Genomic DNA, 5372 nt, shown 5'->3' with positions numbered 1-5372 from the left:
ACCTGCTTTAAAACCCAGCAACACAACTGTAGCTGTATAACTTTTACAACAGCAACACAGCTTTAATAAAAAAGCAAAACCGCAAGACTTATTTGACATCAAAACAAATTTTAAAAAAATGTCATCTAATCGCTCTCGCGTTACTTTTTTTTAGTCACACACAGAATGGTCTGTGCAGTGCTGCTTCGAGTCCAACACCTATTGCGTTTTATTAGGAGATGCACAACAGTTCTTCTGTGGCTTTATAGGTAATATTTTCACGTACACAATTGAGCAAAATCAGAAAATGTACTTAGTTACTGTCCGCCTCTGGGTAGATGCATATCAGACGTACGCGAAAACTGCGTATCATATGCACGCCAACAAATTTCGTATCATATGCACGCGAAAACTGCGTATTATATACACGCCAAATACATGCGTATCATATGCACGCCAAAGTCAATTTTTGCGTATCAATACCACAAGTTTTCGTTTTTATTTGACGTACTATTTATACGCATTTTCATGAGACTGCAGATTACTTCAGGTATGAAACAAGGTCTCAGGACTCTCAGCTTTCAAATGTTGTAATTTTTAAAGAAATTCAAACAATAGTCTTGTGGCTCTTTAATGTGCCGTGACAATATGTATTGCCTCAGTTCAAACACAGCACGAAATGCACATGAATAAACATCAAAATTATTTTATTTCAACCGCAGAACACACCATTTTTCAAGTTTAAGTCCACCGAAGTTAATCTACTCTCCTGTCTGATTTGTGGTTATAGGCTAGAAGGGATACAGCTGCGGCTGCTGGGCATTCACATTTACTTATTTTCAGAGCCAACAATATAACGTAAAACCTATTAAATGGTTTAAAAAAGCACATGGCGCCGTAGTTTCATCACTATACAGTGTCGCAATGACCGTCTTTTTGCAGTAAAGGACCTGTCATAGTTTAATAATGAGTGGGAAGATGACATGAAGCGCGAGGTTTGTTGCATTGAAAACAGATGAGAGCACATGTGCATAGAAAGCTCCCGATCGGGGCGAAGTTCACGGGATTTTGTCCACAGAATGCTAAGAGCACAAGTTTTAACATATTATATTATTATTGAACACTCAGTATTTTAACTTAAGCGCTGCAAGCCATTCATACAGCACCGGACATGACATGTTTTCTGGTACGCAAAACAAGTACTTTAAAGGAATTCCTTTAGCTTATTTGCCGTTACTGTGGCAGCCAACAACAGCACAGCTTAACCCTCCCCACATATTTATATTTAGTTATATTGAAAAAGTTTCAACTCAATCTATCTTTTTTTTTTTTTACCCCGTTTTAACATGGATTTCTATGGAGACCGGCCGTAGATCGCGGATAGCAGCGGCTGCACATAATATCCGTGTTCTGATTGGTCAGTTCACCTGTCAATCAAGCTCTTTGCCAACAGTCAATTAACATTTTGAGAAGGATTATTATGGATTATGGAATCGTATTTAAGCCGAAAGCAACAGTTTGAAGTTAAAAATGTCTTATTTAAGGATTTGTTTCCTACAAACACACAGCTTTTCTCCTCTCAAGATGTTAACTGATGGACTGGAGGGGTGTGGATTACTTGTGGATTATTGTGATGTTTTTATCAGATATTTGGACTCTCATTCTGACGGCACCCATTCACTGCAGAGCATCCATTGTTGAGACACTGATGCAATGCTACATTTCTCCAAATCTGATGAAGAGACAAACTCATCTACACTGTGGATGGCCTGAGAGTGAGTACATTTTCAGCATATTTTAATTTTTGGGATGAACTATTCCTTTCAGTTTAACAAATAATTAACAAAGTAGAAGACACAGTACTATTTACTTTCAGTTTGAATTGAAATTTATCAAGTTAGAAAAGTTTGAGGAATAATTCTTGCAAATATAAAAATCCTTCTTTGGCTTGACCATATAGCCAAAAACAACAACAACAAAAAAAAGCATCAGAATCTCATCCAGAATCTAAAGACCATGATGCGTGTGCATTTATAAAAGCGATGAAGACCAGGCTGGGAGATGAGAAGCACAGAAGGCCAGTGTTTGAGGAACCAGAGGGAATTCTGGGTCTCTTCAACATCTGAAGGCCCCTTCATGTGCCACAGCCACTAGCCAGCGGGATTCACAAAATCAGTCACAGTGACAGCAGTCCACGCCATACAGAGGAACACACACCTCAGCACACTACACACGCCGATATACAAGTGCAAACATATTTTGTTAGCAAGCATATATCTTATCCAGTTCCACACATTAAGCAAATGTTCTGCAGTTTATTGCAGATTTAAGGTAATAATCTTTGGTTTTCAGTCCATATCTGTAGCTCTGAGCTCATCTAACCTATATTGGCCCCAAAAAGTATGTAGACACTTAAGTCAGACTAAAAAATTACATTGCATCACATACAAAATATCAAACCAAGTTGCATCTGCCAATCTCAAATGATTCTAGAGGGGTTTTTTTTAGAACTAAGTTCTAAAAGTTTTGCATGAAGTCAGATCTCCAAATGACATCACCTATGAACATGTGCCACAAAGTCGTGACATCATGATGCAACTTATTGAAACTAAAGCCATAACCTTTATTTCTCAGCACTGTCACTTAAATAACTGCCGATTAAAATTGTAAAATGTAATTAAAATTACACTTAAAGACTTTTCACCATGTGACAACCAATTACATTTTAATTAGTGCTGTCAAACGATTAATCGCGATTAATCGCATTCAAAATAAAAGTTTTTGTCTACCTAAGTGTGTGTACTGTGTATATTTATTATGTGTATATTTATTATGTATATATAAATACACACACGCATGTATATATTTAAGAACATTTGTGTTATGTTTATATATTAAATAGATTTAAATAATATAAATTATATGAATATACATATATGCATGTAAATACACGTAAATATTTTCAAAATATATACATGCATGTGTGTGTATTTATACAGTATATACACAATAAATATACATAGTACGCACACATATATTATGTAAACAAAAACTTTTATTTTGGAACGCGATTAATCGCGATTAATCGTTTGACAGCACTAATTTTCATTAATACTTTAAATAAAACAGACCAACAGTTTAATCTCTTAATAGAACAATATGACTAATACGTTCAGACAGTCTATAATAACTGGAGACAACACAACATATGAATCTGAACATCTACTGCCAATGAACTTTACGCTGTACTCATGATTTTAACTGCAGTTCCCAACCACAGTCAGAGCATCAAACTCATCTTTGATCATTCAAACAGACCTGAAACACACCCACTTGTCACAAACACTTTCTAGTATATCAGGAAATGAAATGTAGGTTTGGACTGCTGATGCTGATGGTCGGTTCATGCGTTCTCAGTCTCATGATTTTGGGTGGTCCGTCCTCAAGAGTCACACATGATACCTCACTTTCGCTTTGTAGTGCAAATCAATCACACCGTCCTGGGATTCTTCTCATCTCCTGATGAGGAACACAATCTAAACTGACCGACGCTCCCTCCGGTGACGGACTTCACAGATGCTGTTCCAGCGCTTTCTCCATTTAACAAAGGCTGCCAGGATCCTCATCTGCCCACGCTAATGAGAGGCTCTGCCTTTGAATCTTTCCTCCCGCTACAAAGACATTGAGCTCAGAGTATAACTTTCAGACAGATGAATAAAACGCCATTTGTTCTTCAAAAGAGTAGAGAGAGAAACAGTTTGGTCACCAGCAATATCAGTCTTTAAACAGTGTTTTCTAGTGTTATTTCTAACTTATCTGTTGACGTTTAATGCTGTCACCCTATTTGGGATAAAATCAGCTCTGGCTGCAAAAAACTTATTATAATCACCTCAGTTATACACTGTAAAAATATATTTGTTTTTGAAGTTGTAAATAAAACAAACATTCTAGGAGCATGTTTTACAAGAAAATACAATTTCAGTCTTTCTACTGTAAAATTTATTTATTCAATGTGTTACTTGCTGTTTCTTTGTAATTATTTGTGAAATTTACTAGCAATTTCTGAGTGAAAATAGTTTTTTTCAGTGTTCACTGAGATTTCTTTTAGTAAATCCCACATCAACTTTTTTTTACACAAAAAAAGTAAATTTCATAAATAATTACAAAGAAAAAGCAAGTAGCACAATGAATGAAATGAAAACAAGAAAGTTTGAAGTAGAAAGACTGAAATTGTATTTTCTTATTAATTGTACTCCAATATCTGTTTTATAAGTATGATATATTAAAAAAAATAGAAATAAATAAAAACTTTAAATCACAACTAATATTTGAATCTCTTAATAGAACAATAGGACTAATATTTTAATCTGCTAACAGAACAATACCTACCAATATTCAAATTTAAACTAAATTCATTTTAAACCATATCTACTGCTTCTATTTCGAAACTTACATTTTCAAAATGCTTTGATTGAAAAGTATGTATATGCTTTATTTCTTTATTAAATATACGTCTACAGGAACGTTCATACATGTTATAATCATTAGGGATGCACCGAAATGAAAATTCTGGATGCACTTGGCCGAAAACCGAAACTTCTTTGTAATGACTATTTATGATTTTATTAAATAATACAAAGTAATTTTGTAAGACTTTTTAATTTAACTAAATTTTAATGATACTGAATTAAAAAAACACAACATACTTTTTACTGAAAGTAACAATAAAATTGGACAGAATTTATATTAATAGTAACACATTACAATAAGGTAATGTCTTAGTTAATATCTTTAAATCTTAGGTAATGTTAATTTCAACATTTACTATTAAAATCAACAGTTGTGCTTGTTAACAGTTAATGTACTCTGAATTAACATGAACTAACAGTGAACAACTGTATTCTCATTAACTAACATTAGGAAAGATGAATAAATATGTAAATAAATGCATTGTTCATGTTAATAGGCTACATTAACTAACACTAACTAATGGAACCTTATTGTAAAGTGTTACCTTAATATTAAATATCAATATATTATTTTTATTCAGTTCCATGCAACAGAATCAGATATAATTTTTTTTTAACTAATTATCCAAATAATGTATAATCCTACAAAGCTATTATTAGCAGTGAGCAAAGCAGAGCGTCACGAGAGAGTAGTCATTTTACCATTTTGCCATGTTACAGCACAGTAGCGCTATTGCAGACAGGAACAAATATACAAAGAAATATCCTGTCGGCGCGTTATTTGAGCAGACTTTGCGTTTCCGGTGAGTATGAGCGGTACACGAGTGGATATTGAGCGGAGCATGCATATACATACATGCAGGGCCATTTCTAGCCAATTTGACGCCCTAGGCGAAATCCCTATTGCCACCCCCAATTATATAT

The sequence above is a fragment of the Sinocyclocheilus rhinocerous genome, unplaced genomic scaffold (genome assembly GCF_001515625.1).
Source record: "Sinocyclocheilus rhinocerous isolate Xijiao unplaced genomic scaffold, SAMN03320098_v1.1 scaffold511, whole genome shotgun sequence".
Classification (NCBI taxonomy): domain Eukaryota; kingdom Metazoa; phylum Chordata; class Actinopteri; order Cypriniformes; family Cyprinidae; genus Sinocyclocheilus; species Sinocyclocheilus rhinocerous.
Note: the sequence above shows the minus strand (reverse complement) of the source record.